At 33.0% G+C, this 16,613-nt stretch overlaps 1 long non-coding RNA gene across 1 annotated transcript; it reads left to right on the plus strand.

The window, feature by feature from the left end:
* Positions 1–3,216: 3,216 nt before the first annotated feature.
* LOC122300898 lies at positions 3,217–3,764 on the plus strand. The gene is made up of 3 exons (XR_006240090.1): positions 3,217–3,299; positions 3,393–3,454; positions 3,671–3,764. It is a non-coding gene; the product is annotated as an uncharacterized LOC122300898 (long non-coding RNA).
* The last annotated feature ends 12,849 nt before the right edge of the window (positions 3,765–16,613 follow it).

The raw sequence follows: 16,613 nt of genomic DNA on the forward strand, positions 1-16,613 counted from the left end.
TGAAATTTGTACACCATAAAAACTATAAAAATGAAAATGTCATTTATCAAAATTTGGAGATCATCATGTTTAAAACTCTGAGCTAAGACTTCATTTTCACTTTAATTAGATATTCCCATGAAACTCGGGGAAGAACACCTAGAGGCACCACCCAAAGGGTATGCATGCATATATGAGCTGATCTGTGGTTTCTTGGGCCTGCCCAGTGTTACAACAGCCTAGACTAGGCCTAACATTTACTAGCTGATCGGGCATTTAGCATAAGGCCCATACTCAACATACTACTCATTACCGTACCCTTTATTTTATTTTGAATGGAGGAACGTTAAATAGAGTCTTATAATGTACAAATCTCATATATTATCTTGTAAAAATGTTAGGTCGAATATTAAAAAAATAAATTTTTAATATAAATTTCATATTTAACCATATTCTAGGACTACAGATATCATTTGTTTTAAGATTTTGTTAAATTTAAGTCAGCATACTAATATGTTACTTTTTGTTAATTTCATTATAATTTTAAAGATATCAAAACAATAATAATTTTTAACATAATACGAAAGAAATACTTGTAAATAGATTTTTATTTTACATACTAAACTACTATTTTTTAGTTTTAAAGAATAACTAAATAAAAAGAGTAATGCTAAGTATAAGATTAAAATAGACAAACTTTATACAAGTTTTTTGTATAAAAGTATATTTCACTAATAAATAATAGCTTTTTTACACTTTTTTAAGTGAAATTCATTTTTTTTGCAATGACATATATGAGACTTGTTTATTTAAAATTTATACAAATAATTTTTCGTTAAAAATTAATCATTAACTATGAAATATTTGTGCAAAATTGCATGAGATATTAATATTAAAAAATTATATTATAATAATATTTTATTTAATTTTTAATAAAATATATTATTTCATTTTATTTGAAATGTATACGTAGGGCTGTTCATATGGGCCGGATTTTATCCGGCCCAGTCCGGAACCCAGAAAAACCGGATTCCGGTTACGGGTTTCGGCCCGGAATAAATCTGGGCCGGTATCCGCATCTTTAAATCCGGGTCTATCCGGCCCGGATACGGTTTTGAAACCTAAAACCGGTACCCGGGTTTAATATAAAAGCAACCCTTAACGCGTGATGCCCTAGGCCCCCTCCCGGCCGCGCGGCGATGCCCTATCTTCTCTGCTCTCTCGATCTCTGCGATGCGGTGATGCCCTAAGGAGCCCGATTCACCTTCTCTCATCTGCTCTCTCTCTCTCTCTCTGCTCTGCTTTGCTATGCCCTAACCCCTACCGAAATCTCTCTCATCTGCTCTATCTCCCTCTCTGCTATCGGGTTTGGGTATGTTTTCTTTCTTATCTCTTTGTTGATTTTTGGTTTGTTTCGATGAAAATTTTTTGAAGGTTTGAGGAGTATTTTTATGGGTTAGATCTGTTTAGTTGAACAAACGAAAAATAAACATTTTTCTAAGCACTAGAAGATTGGGTTTGTTGCTATGTAGATGTTTAGATCTGTTTAGTTGCAAAATGCTAGAGCCGTGGGTATCGTTTTTGGCTTTTTGCTGCCCTGCTCAAAGATAGCATACTCCACAACAAACCCGAGTAGTGGGGTGGTGTCTAAGCTTTGCTGCTTCAGGAAGGAGGCCATAGATCACCAGCTTTATCAATCACATATTGCATATATTTTCCTGTAAAAAACCAGAACTAGTTTGAAGTACCAAAAGTCTTGTACTTTCAGGGCAATTTTACTTTTTCCATTAGAGATAAACTGGTAAGCTGAATATAGATGAATAGTTATCTTCTTTTATAGGAAAATAAATTATTATAACAATTCAAATTACAATAGGTGGGGTTGAGGTGCCTTCAATTGGTCTGAACATCACTCATAGAAATGTAAAAATGATATGTATAGACTGATATATAATTTAAGAGAACACACTTCATGGAGATAGTTAAAGTTGGCAATTCTCGATAAGACATGCCTAGGGTTTTATACTGATACAATTTGCAAAAAAACATCTTTATATATATATATACCTCAAGAAAAATCTGAGTACTTCTTACTTTACTAAGGATGGAAGTGCCTAATTAAAAACCATTTACTTAAAAAAAAGCACACAAAAAACCGGGTTGCTGCTCATTTGAAGGTTTGTGACTAAGTAGTGCTCAAATGATGATCATTGACTATAAAAATTATGGGTTAAAACACTTTTTACCCTAAACTACCAGGTGTTTTACAATTTGCTCCTTAAATGATTAAACTAATACATTTCACCCTTCAACTACCGCCAAATGTCAAATAGCATCGATCATTAGGATTTAACGGACATCATCCTAGTGATCAGATTTAACTGAGGGTGCTTTTGCAACTTGATGGTAGTTTGAGTGTAAAATTGTCTATAAACTGTTTCATGTTTGAGGGATTGGTTTTCATGTCACAACAGTTATTCTGTTTTTTAAGTCCACGCATCATCATTTTGAACTATACACTGCTCTTTGGATCTGTGGTTATATTTTTGTTTAATTGTCTACTCGTTATTTTTTTGTTGAAGTTCTTCTCTCTTGTTCTCTTATTGTCATGGAAAATGAAGTTTTGGCTCTCTGTGTTGAAGAAAAATGGAACTTAGGATGCTAATCAGTTCTTGATTTCTGTTTTGGAATTGAAATTAAATGGGCACTAAACAATTTTGTGTATAAATACTTTTTACTTTCATTAATCTGTTGCTCAAAATTGTGCCCATGTTTTGTCTACTAACTTGCGTTTAATTCTACGTTAGTTTAGGGTGGTGCAAAGGTAATCATTTCTGCCCCTAGTAAGGATGCTCCCATGTTCGTTGTGGGTGTCAATGAGAAGGATTACAAGCCAGAACTTGACATTGTCTCCAATGTTAGCTGCACCACCGTCTTGCTCCAGTGGCAAAGGTAGTTTTTGTACTTGGTTGTTGCTGTACCATTATGAAAAAGGAAATGGAATTTAACCATCGACAAAGGAGATAAATAAAACATGAAGATATTTTGATTCCGAAATATATCTCTTGACAGGTAATCAACGATAGATTCGGTATTGTTGAGGGCCTCATGACCACTATCCACTCCATTACTGGTGAGTGTACATTTGAACATATTAGGGCTGTTCATCCCGACTCTTCTGAAATACTGATGAAGAGTGAGCTGCCCTGTTTCTGTTTACTCCTCAAATCTGCAATGATTTAATCCAAGAACTTCTTGACCCCATCTGACTTGGCACCCCCTTATTTTTCTTTTTTTCTTGCAGCCCTCAAACAATCGAGGTACAGATTGTTTACCACCAATATCTTAATACATTATAATTTGGATTCTTTATTTACTCGATTAAGTGGATTGTGGGTAAATACGATGTGCAGGAATTGAGGAATCAATTAAGGGTATTGCAAGCTCAACTTGCAGGAGTACAAAAGAGACTGAGGTGCACCTTATGGGCTCTTGTTTTTTGAAGTACTGCTTTTTCTTTCGGTTCTTGTGGATTGTATTGTTAGTGTTAGATGGATACTGAATAAAAGCTCAAGTGTATTTACTGCTGCTTATTAGAAACTCTCTATTTTATTGTTTTGATGAGAATGTTTGAGTAGTTACAAACTGGGAAGACTAAAATACCATTTTCATTCTATTTTATATTTTGCAGGATCACTTTGAGGCCAATCTCTTTGAAGTTGCTATTTGTTGTGGAAATTAAATCACTGATTTTGTAATTCATATATTGTAATTTAGTATTTCGTAATGTATTGTATAAATAACAAATAATATAATATGTAGTGGATTGTATTGTAATGCATACATATTTGCATAGATGAATATTGAAATTTTTTTTGGTTTGACATGCATTTTTATTGGGAGGCAAATTAAGTGGAATTTTTATGTAGGAGTGATATTTTTCAACCTCTAAAGTGCACAATCAAATTTATTTATTTTTTATAAAAAAAAAATCTGAGTTATATGTGAAAATATTGGATACATTTAGGCTTTTATATGGAGTTAAAAAAAAAAAACCGGGTTTAATCCGGAACCCGGAATCCGGGTTTTGAAAAATCCGGATTCATCCGGGTTCCGGCCCGTTTATGACCCGGATTAACCCGAGCCGGGTTTCGGCCCGGATTTGAAATCCGGGTTCCAGTTTGGGTTTACCCGGATTCCCGGGTCGGAACCCGGATGAACAGGCCTATGTATACGTAACCTAAATTACCAATTTACCAATATTAAATAGCATTAGTGTCTCTAATACTACACATGGAATCTCGAATCCGGCCGAGGCAAGAGAATTATTTTTTTTCATGTATTTTCTTAATACTTTTAAATATTTTAAAAAATAAAAAAATTATAATATTATTAAAAATATTTCTAAGCTAAAAAAATAAATAAATAAATAAATAGAAGAACAAGAAGAAGAAGAAGCTGAATCGAGACTTTTCAATCAGAAAAAGGCATGTGTGCTTTTAGCATTAGCATTTAAGGAAACGTACTAAACTTTTGGATCCTGTACGACCGTTTCCACCATCACATCATGACCAAAATCAGTGTGATTTAAATACGGGAGATTCCGTTTTATTTTGTCAGGAAGCACCTCTAGTACAAGATTCTTTTGACGGAAAAATTTAACTGTAAGTATAATAATATATTAATCTATATATTAATTTAATGTGATTAATTAAAAAGTAAATTTTATTAAAAATAATGTTAATTTAAATTTTAAGTATGAAAAAATCAATATTAATACGTAGATTAATATGCAACTGTGTTTGTATGTAGCAAAACTCTTATTAGATTGTGATACTCCTGCGATTGATTTTCTACTCCTTTGCCACTTCTTACGCGGACCATTTTTTCATTTTCTTTTATCAATTCTGCTATGTACAATTGTCGGCTATAATTACCGTGCAATTGGCTAATATCAATATCTATTAAAAAAAAAAAATTCTCATTTACCATCTTCTTCCCATTTCGTTTAAAAAAACAAAAACTAAGTCTCAACGAACTCATCGCAACCTTCTTCCCATTCGGTCCAAGCTATCGGCATCAAGAAGTTGCCTGGTCGCAGCTTGACGCTTGTAGTGGATTCTCTGTGTGTGTGTGTGTGTGTGTGTTTTTTTTTTTTTTTAATTCTCTAAAAACTATTACGCAATGCCAGTTAGCGTCTGAGTTTGAGCTTGAAGCAGAAGAGGGTTTCAACCATTTGGCGTCTCTTGAAGATGGAGATTCGATCTGGGCAGTCCAGCTTTGGCTATGGCTTTGGGGTTGGCTATACATGGACTTACCAGGAATAACTTTAAGATCATAAGCAGAAGAAGATGAATCTTCGAAGACTCTGGAGTGATTAATATTTTTTTGTTGATCAAAATCAATGGAGGTGATGGTGGATGATTCAGCCGGAGCAAGTAGAGAATCGTCGAGAGGAGCGGGTGGAAAGCATGCTCTGTAGCCATGTTGATAGATCGGAGGGATTGTAATGAACGGTCTCGTATGTGAGTTGAGAGAGGCCATCTCCCCAAGCATTACCCATCAAATCGTCGAGCAGTTCGAGCTTTTGGGCAACCTCGGCCATGTCGGAGGACCTCACCTGGTACCCCAACACAGCCAAGAGCTCATCCACGCCACAGTTTGGTTGGGCCTCATTTCTGTCGACGCTGACGAGTGGGGAAAGAGAAAGGGTTTGAGGCGAGGGTTAGAGAAGAAATGGATGGATTTAGGGTTACGATATGAAGAAGAAGAGGAAGGAGGAAATGAGATGGAGTGGGAGAGGAAGAGGTCAGACAGAGATGGAGATACAGGGAGGGAGGGAGGGGGAGCGAGAGAGAGAGAGAGAGAGAGAGAGAGAGAGAGAGAGAGAGAGAGAGAGAGAGAGAGAGAGAGAGAGAGAGAGAGAGAGAGAGAGAGAGAGAGAGAGAGAGAGAGAGAGAGAGAGAGAGAGAGAGAGAGATGGAAGGAAATGGAGAGCAAAAAAGTAAATCGATGAAAAACACACTGTTTTATTAAATGATGTAGGCACGCTGCCTGCAAGTCGGTTACACCCGGCGCTTGCATCCAGCATTTTTCTTTCTTTATTATAAGGAGCATTCTACAGCAACCGCTGCGGCTCCCGCTAGGCTTAAAAGTTTTTTTCTTTTGTTGTTCATATCATTTTTATACTTTTAAACATTTTACAAATTAAACAAATTCATAATAATATTAAACAAATTTTTCTTAATTATTAAGAAACAAAAAACCGAGAGCAGTAGCTCCCAGCGAGGGATCTAATTTGAAACTTCCGTCGTAATGATGTGATTTTTCATAAATTGAATGCTTATTATAACTGAATGCTTCTCTCTCATTTAATTTGAAACTTCCGTCGTAATGATGTGATTTTTCATAAATTGTGCCCCTCTCAAATTTTGAATCACCATTCCAAATTTAATCTTCATGGTTTTTGTTGCCCAGATGACTAACACAAGAGGAGAGTGAATTGAGTTGTATTTTAAAAAAATAACAATTATAAATCAAATATATAATATAAAATATAAAAAAAATACGAAACAGTAATAAATATAAAGAGTAAGGGTAAGAGAGAAGCAAACTCAGTATGTTAACGAGGTTCGGCCCTACTGCCTACGTCCTCGTCTCAAGCTACCCCTTGAGGAACCCAAAATTTACTATTCAACCTCCTTCAGGTGGAGATAGAAACCTATTACACCTTTGAACAATACCGCTACAAAGGATCCGTGTAGGACACCCTCTACACTTGCAATCACCTTACACGTGGTGATTCAACTATTCCCTGTATAGAATACTTTCTACACGCACAAGGGTTATACACACCCTTTTACTGATACAAGAGCTGATAGTGGGTAGGTTATCAGAAAACACTCCTCAATGAGTGAAATAAGAACAATATAGCGCAAACTATATCTTTAAAAATGAACAAGAATTAAGGCTCAATGCTTAGAGAAGAGAGAATAAAAGTTTTGAATGAATGTTGTATGCTCTTGGTGTTGTAAATATGAAACTCTCAAATGATCTATTTATAAGCATATGAGACTTCATATTCAAATTAAAAAAAATTCACATGTCAAAGATAACATCATTCACTTTTTCAAAAAAATCAAATAAAATGTCATTCTTTTTCAATTGTCAAAGACAACATCATTTATCTTTCAAAAATTTCAAACCTAATCTTTTACTTTTGGCATATGATAAAAGAAGCACACTTTACTGTTCAAAAAATTCAAACCTAATCTTTTACTTTTTGCATATGATAAAAGGAGCACACTTTACTTTCAAATATTTCAAACAAAATCATCTACCTTTTGCATAAGTCAAAAAAAGTATCAATCACTTTTGAAAATATTCAAATAAAACATGCACATGTGAAAGATGATAATCAATCATCTTTAATATTTTCAAAATTCAACCATTTAATCAAGGTATGCACATGTAAAAGATGACAGTCAATCATCTTTCAAAATTTTCAAATTTAATTTTTAAAAAATTCATGCACATGTGGAAAATGTATTTTAATATTTTATGATAAAATATTAATTTTGAGCCTTAATCCTAATTTTGAATTTTTAAGATATTTACAACATTATTCTATCATTTTAATGTGAAATTGTTCCCTTCTTACTCATACTTGTTTCCTTGATGTGTTTGACTGTATTGTGTAAACAACTTGAGCTTGAGACCCCTTTATTCTTTGAATTTATTTGTTATCATCAAAATCCATGAGTATATATATAATTATACAAAACTTGAAATCTTGGGTTCAACAATCTCCCCATTTTTTATGATGATAAATACTTGATAGAATCTGAAACATGTATTAATACTTAAGCTCTCCCTGAGAATGTACGTTAGTTTTTCAAGCAAAAGTATAAATATAATTCCAAACATATATAATAAGTTTAGCAGTTCAAACAATGTTAATATTCTAGTCTAACACTTCTCCTTCTTTTGGCATCATTAAAAAGGATCTGCAACAAGTAAATGTACTGAAAAAAACGATGCGTTAGTAGAAACTGTAGATAGTTGAAAAAAAAATTGGATCCGTCCGTGACCCGACAAGTGTGGCTGGAGATTTGAAAAAATCGCTTGATATTGTTGACAAACGTGATTGAAGGCTCCGAGTTTCTAAAAAATGTCATTTTCACAGATCGGGAAAAAAGAAATCACATTGCTCTTTGACTTGGATGATAACTCGTCTGGTTCTTTATGCTATCTCTATAAAATCAGTCTTAAAGTTCATCCAATCCGCATCAGGTTTTCTTCTTATCTCTATAACTCATCTGCATTCTTTCAACATTCTCGTTTTAAGCCTTCTATTCTATTTTCAATGGCTCATTCTTCTAACATTTTTCTAGATCCATCCATGAGGCATTCTGCACCTCAACCTCCTGTCCTTTCTGCAGCTGCCATTGGTGCCATGTTGCAGTAAGAAAATAATAATATGACTAATAAGTCAGATTTTGATGCTATTTTATGACTTGGTGAGTCTTGGGACTTGCTACTATTCCTCTATTGTTGCTTTTTCCCAGCGGCTACAAGCCAGAAATCATGAAGTTGAAAAGTTCAAAAAAAAAATTGTTGTACTTCAACGAATTGTTCAAGAGTCTCACACAAGGGAATGAATCATTCAACAGAAGAATAAACAGTTGAAATCTTTATTAGATTTTTCATTCCGCTTGCCGGTTCCCATAGATAAGAATGACATGATATTATATGAAGAGAATGAGCGTCTCAAACATGAGACTAAGAATCTCAAGTTTATTTAAAAGTATTTAAAAAAATCTATATCTATTTTTATTGACTCTGGTCTATCTTTTAAGAGATATTCATAGCATGCATCATACCTATTTCTTTTCTGATCATACATAATTTATCTTCTGGTAAAGGTTTTGTGAAAATATCTGCTAACTGATCGTGTGTGTTTGTGAACTCTAGTACTATATCGCCTTTCTGTACATAATCTTGAAGAAAATGATATCTTATTTCAATATGCTTAGTTCTAGAATGTTGTATTAGGTTCTTTGAAGGATTTATAACACTTGTATTATCACATTTGATTGGAATGTGATTATACATGAGTTTAAAATTTTCGAGTTGTTGCTTCATGTAGAGAACTTGAGCACAACAACTACCCGCAGTAACATATTCTGCCTCAGCAGTAGATAATGCAACATAATTTTATTTTTTACTAAACCAAGAAACTAGTACATGACCTAAGAAATGGCATGCTCCACTAGTGTTTTTTCGATCTATTTTACAGCCAGCATAATCTGCATCTGTGTAGCTGATTAGATCGAAAGATGTGTGCTTAGGGTACCATAACCCTAAGTTAATTGTACCACTAAGATATCTAATAATGCGCTTAACTGCAATTAAAAATATGATTCTTTTGGAGATGATTGAAAGCGTGCACATAAGCACACACTAAACATAATATCTGGTATACTGGTTGTTAAATATAATAAGTTACCAATCATACCTCGATATATTTTCGAGTCAACTGGCTTACCAGATTCATCTTTATCAAGTTTAGTTGATGGGCTCATTGGTGTTCCAATTTCCTTAGCACTTTCCATCCCAAACTTCTTTAGTAATTCCTTAATATATTTTGATTGATTGATGAATGTCCCACTTTTTACTTGCTTAATTTGCAATCCGAGAAAGAATGTAAGTTCTTTCATCATACTTATCTTAAATTCTTCCTGCATAGTTTTAGTAAAAACTTGACACATATTTTCATTAGTAGCACCGAATATTATATCATCAACATAAATTTGAATAAAAAAAATATCATCATTTCATATTTAATGAAAAGAATTGTATCGATTTTTTCTCTTAAAAAACATTTTTCAATCAAGAAACTATTGAGTCTTTCGTACTAAGCTCTAGGAGCTTGTTTAAGTCTATATAATGCTTTTGTGAGTTTGAAAACATGATTTGGGGAAATATGATTTTCAAAACCTGGAGGTTGCTCAACATATACCTCTTCATTTATAAAACAATTTAAGAAAACACTTTTAACATCCATTTGAAAAAGTTTGAAATCTTTATAACAAGCATATGCAAGTAGCATTCGAATAGCTTCTAATCTTGCGACTGGTGCATATGTCTCATCATAATCGATTCATTCTTCTTGATTAAAACCTTGGGGTACAAGTCGAGTCTTATTTCTAGTAATGACTCCGGACTCATCTTTCTTATTTCTAAAAACCCATTTTGTTCCAATAATAGTATGATTTTTGAGTCTAGGAACAAGTGTCCAAACATCATTTCTTTCAAATTGATTCAACTCTTCTTGCATAGCTAAAATCCAAGATTCATCAAGAAGTGCATTATTAATATTTTTTGGTTCAATCTGAGATAGAAAAGCAGTATGATTGCAAATATTTCTAAAAGATGATCGAGTACTTACACCTCGTGAAGGTTGTCCCAAAATTTGTTCCACTGGATGATCTTTTACAAATTTTCACTGTTTGGTTGCATCTTGTATTATATTTTGATGATCTTTCTTGATGGTTCCATGTTGAACTTCCTCTATTGTGTTCTCTTTGTTGAGATTAAGACTTTCTGTGTAATTTATACATCATGTTTCTTCATCAATAGATTTCTTGGAGAGTGGAGAATTAGATTCATCAAATACTACATGCATAGATTCTTGTACAGTCAAAATCTTTTTATTGAATACTCTATAAGTTTTACTATTAGTAGAATACCCGAGAAAGATACATTCATCAAATTTTGCATCAAACTTGTCTAAATTATCCTTGTTATTCAAAATAAAACATTTGCATCCAAATACATGAAAGTAACCAATGTTGGACTTTTTCTCATTCCAAAGCTCATAGGGGATTTTATCTAATTTAGACATTAACATAACTCTATTTATAACATAACATGTATTACTTACTGTTTCGGCCCAAAAATAACTAGGCAACATGCAGTACTTACCGCTTCGGCCCAAAAATATTAATTTTGAACCTTAATCCTAATTTCGAATTTTTAAGAGATTTACAACATTACTCTATGACTTTAATATGAATTTGTTCTCTTCTTGCTCATACTTATTTTCTTAATGTACTTGACTCTATTGTGTAGACAACTTGAGTTTGAGATTCTTTTATTTTTTGAATTCATCTGTTATCATTAAAATCAATATGTAGATATATAATTACACAAAATTTAAAACCTTAGATCCAACACTAGGTGACAAACAGAAATTGGTTATCAATTGAGGAATATGATTTGTTTAACCAAGTGAATTTCTGATAAAAACCATTGAAAGTATATGTTGTGGATGCTACTTGTATATATATTGTTTCCATCTTGTTTTTCTTTCTTTGTGAATGTAGTCCTTATATTGAGGACTTAATTTTTAGATACCATAAAAACTATTAATTGTATATGGTATAAACTCTATGGCCATATATTTGTGGATGAAGTCTTTATGTTGTAATCTGGTACATTGTTTGGCCATATATCTATAGTTCATTTTGTAGAGCATTGTCTGTTCAGATGCATAAATTGAGTTGAGCTAGCCAATCATTAAAAAGAAATATAAATGTTGCTTAAGGTTTTAGAAATGAGTCTAGTAGTCTAGAAATATGTAGTTCATGTTTTCATTTGGACCTACCATTCTGGGGTACGTCAATATAATTAAAAAACTTGTTTTGGAGCTTGATTTTTCCAGCTTAAGTCAAGGAACTATATTGGATTTGGAGACAGTAGCAGAAATTGTACTAGTCTTAAGACTACTAAACGGCACCAAACAATTTGACATGCGATGGTAATCCTTTTTGTTAAAACTTGTTTATGGTTAAATTGATTGAACTAATACAACCTAAGATCATTTTTATTATTCTAAAATATTGATATATGTGCACAGATGGTTGAGGTGAATGGAACACAGTCGAATAGTTTCACTAGGACACAATTGGACCTATACGGAGTTGTGGTTAGCGATATCGATGTAGATCAGAATGAGGATTGAAAAATTATCGTCTTCCAGTGGGCTACCACCATTTTATATGTGGAATTTTTTATTGATTGGGAGAAGTTATTCCTTTTGTTTGACTTGTGGATATGTATAGTAAATTCTAAACTTGAGTAATATTATGGAGGAAAGTAAACTTCTTAATGTGCCTTTGTATTTGACAAATTATGGTGGAGTACTTGACAATATTCACTTGGAAGCACATGCCTCAAAATTTTATCCTCATCTTCCTTTAGGCATCTCCAATTCTTTTGTTTTTAACAACAATGTTTTCTAATTTCACTTATGTCAGTTGCTTGGAAGTTGTTATAAAATGTAGATTGTGAATATTCCACGTTTTGAAGCAAGATTTTTTATTTTTATTATTTTTATTTATTTTTTGTTTAGGAGAAGGGAGAACCTTAGGGGGGGAGGAGAAAAATGTGGAAGTGTAAAGAATCGAGAAATATTCACAACCAAATTAGGCAACATGTGCTATATGATGCTACGATCTGAAATGAATTCTTTTGTCATAAAAAAATAAAAATAAAAAATAAAAAGCAATAATTGACCATCCAAGATAGTGGGTGGCTAACGACCAGAATATTTCATGTTGTTCAAACCTCAAGAACTTAGAATATACATGCAGCGAGATGTTCTCCAAAACCAAAGTTCTATTCAATAGATTTTGGACTAAATCATTTCATGATTTCATGGGCGGCATAATAAATTTCTTTTGGGTGCATACGTGCACTGTTGCATATCATGCAATGGAATCATATGTAGATAACATCAGCAATAATATACAATTGTTATTATAACATTATCAACATTAAAAGCATGATTACAAAATGGCTAATTTTTCAACTGATTGGTTATACTCAAATTTTCACCAAATTGTTACAAATGCTCAAAATAATTTGGAGTCCCAGACTCCCAAAATCAACACTCCAATTTTGCATCTTCAAAGTTCCATTCATTTTGCTACTTTCATCTCCCAATAACTACTAACATAAAACATATACACAAAATTGCAAAATTACAACACTTTCATTATGCAATATCTCATCTTACATTAAATAGAAAAAGAAAAAAGTCAAAAACAATCACTTGGCTTTTTAGAGCTCTTCAAATTTTATTTTCAAAGTTCATGAATTTGATGCCTATTTTTTAAAAATCACCAAAACCACAATCATTCTTCTAAGTCACGATAAAAGAATGCAAAACCATTCATGATAGCAAAAATGCAAAGCAAGATATATCATTGTCTAAAAGTTGGTTGTACCTACCAAGTTTAAAAGCAAGCCATTAATCATTATTTCTTATGCAAAAAGTTAACAATTCAACAAATAAGCACAAAACTGCCACTGTGCAATTCATCACTATCCTATCACAAAATGCAACAAATTTACGCTATCAAACATCTTAATATATATACCTTGTAACTTATACTTAGTCTACCATTTTAAGGTCTGGCCAATATAGCTTAAGAATTGATCTACAATCCCAAACCTGCATTAATTATATGGTTAAACCAATGAATGTATTATTTTGAGTAATATTTAAATTCAGCATAAATAAGTATTACAATATAATACGTACGGATATCGACGTCTACATCTTGATATGTAGGAGTACAACAAGAGATATCATCGTCTAAAAGTTGAAAAGATGGTTGTACCTACCAAGAATAGAGAAGAAATCTACAATTAACATCGTCGAAGAATCACCTTATATAAACAATACTTGCAAACAATACCATAGTCGATTGAGGAGTTGAGGCTATAGGGAAGTCATGCTCCGCCAAGCTAGGTGAGTAAAATCTCCTACAGTTGTTCTATCTAGGCGCCAATTCTTTTGCTCATAATTTTAAGACGTATAATTAATGTCAATAGGTTACAAAATTAAATTTCAAAATACAAAATACCTAAACTACCTAACTTACCTGAGCTCGTTGAGTCTTCCTTGCATTCAACCCATTCACTGCCTTCTCAGCCGTGGACTGTTTCTTCTTAGAAACTTGCCTACCTTTACTACGTGTAGCTACATGACTTTTTAATTTGTCAGACCCTTTTGTCATCCTTAATGACTCAACTGAACGATTATCACACACTGGCTGGACATCATCAACCTACTCTAACTTCAACTTACTTAACTTAGTCATTGACTTTGCATAACCTTCATCTGAGGTGCCTGCAGTTGAAGAAATCTTGTAAAAAGTATTGTTCAATTTATTAGTTCGGTGTGCATTTGGACTATGACTTAGGTTATCACGGTTACTTTGGACAAGTGTGTAATCTCGTTTCAGGTCCTTCATCCACCTGTCAAGAAAGTATTTTGTAGGCAACTCTTCTTTGTTATGGAGTGTCAACACACGGATGACATATTTACACAATATTTCCTTAAAAGCAGACAACTTATATGTGCAACTCGCTTCGCACTCTTCTTGGTTAAACTCAACAACATATTTTGTACTTTTCTTAAACCCATCCATAATTTGGATCTCGTCGGCCACATGATATGTAAACATCCCTCATTCACTTCGAACTTTTGATGCACAACAATAAATCAACCATCTTAACTCTTCTTGAACTTTTTTAAATTTTGCATTTGTATAAGCTGCTTGCAACTGCCGCTTAATGCCATAAAAAAGTTATGCATGAAATTTGTGTGTGGAATGAACTGAAGTCAGCTATAAGCTCATTCTCAATCTTGCGCCTAAGTGCATTATCATATCGATTTACAAACTGTTTTAGTGTTGTCTTTGAATTTACATAATCATCAAATAACGCATTTATACTCTTGCTTCGCTGAGTAATTGACATTCCTTACATACGCTAGCACCCAAAGATGACGTTCAGAATATAGCCATTCAAGCCAAGGATTATCATCTAGATCAAAACTATCAAGGAGTCAATAACACTCAAATTCATCACAAGTCGATGTGTCATAAACACACCTATGTGAACAACCCAAATAAAAAATATTATTTTTTATAATAATTGAATGAGATAACATAACATTCAAGAAATAATCATGGAAAACAAATACTTGTGTAGTTAACTTTTGATGCCAATATTGACTGTGTGACCCAAATTTCTCGAAAACTTTTTTCATTATATGCTACAAGCAAAATCAGTGTCGAGATTTAGGGAACACCTTAGCAATTGCATTTTGCATAGCTTTATCTTAGTCTGTTATAATGGCTTTTGGACCACAACCATTCATGCACTTAAGCCACGACTCAAATAACCATACAAACGTATCTGTGTCCTCCCCAGAAATCAAACCACATCAAAAAAGAATTGATTGACTATGATGATTAACGCCCACAAAAGGAGAAAATGACATTTTGTATGCATTGGTCAAGTACATCGTGTCGAAAGTTATAACATCACCAAACGACTCGTACGCAGCTCTACTACGTGCATCCGCCTAAAATACATTGCGCAATTTAGTTTCATTATCAAAGTCCATGACATAATAGAAACTATTATTTTGTGCCTGCATACAAGCAAAGTAGTTTTGTAATGCTTTGACTCCTCCTAACCCAAGTCGAAGTAGTCTGACCTCACATATGTAATTACGTGTATCTCTTTCTCCAAGCATCAAATTCTCATATCCTCCCGCCTCAACGACGTAAGAATTGTAATTCTTGCTCAATTGAATGCCGGTCATATTATTGTATTCTAATATTCTCTTCAACAGCTCACCCAATCTCTTTTGACATCTAATATATCTTGCTTTTCCAGGACTGAGGGCATGAGTGTGCTCGAGGACAACATGGGTCAAGCAAAATTCACCTTTAGAATCCAATATCGCATTGATCTTTGTTTTACATCTGTTGTGTTCCATTGGTCTTCGTTTAATAATATTCGACGATGTGCTTGTAGACGTGCCTTGATGGTCATAAGCAATCGTGAAATATCTTATTTTTCCATCATTTCCGACTTTGGAACTTCGCTTTGTCACTCCGAAACCAACTTATTTTGCATATTTCGTATAGTATGCCCTTACTTATTCAACTGAGGAAAATGACATTCCCTCTTTTGGCTCTTCAACAATATTCTTATCACCAACATTTAATTCCATCTACATAGTCATCAAGACATCCAATGCATTTTTTTTTATATATCACCATTGAACCTCATAGCAACAAATTTTTAGTTATACATTTATCATTTGCATTTTTTTTATTGGTCAAAAAGAAAACATCTCTTATGTTATAAATCTAATTCATTCTCATAATTAAAATGACAATGTTAGAGTGATAAAGGATTAGTCTAATAATTAGACTCAACATCTCAAGATTTGAATAATATCAGATAGTTTAACTTTTAAAATCATTATTTGTTAAAAAATTGTCTTTATCTTGAAAACTATTTCAAATGTAAAGTATAGTTTTTTTTAATATTAAATTTTACTTTTCCAACTAAAAAAGTTAAAATAGGCTATGCGTGCAGCAATTAAGCCTAATTTATTTAAATTAATTATTGAAAATAAGTTTGATTGCCACAAATAAGAAGGATAATACCAAATTAAAGTAAAGAACTTTGCTCAAATACAGGAAGTGCATGATATACAAATTCAATTAATGTGTATGCTTGCAAGAGCGTGTCTATAAATT

This window comes from Carya illinoinensis, chromosome 2 (assembly GCF_018687715.1).
Source record: "Carya illinoinensis cultivar Pawnee chromosome 2, C.illinoinensisPawnee_v1, whole genome shotgun sequence".
Classification (NCBI taxonomy): Eukaryota; Viridiplantae; Streptophyta; class Magnoliopsida; order Fagales; family Juglandaceae; genus Carya; species Carya illinoinensis.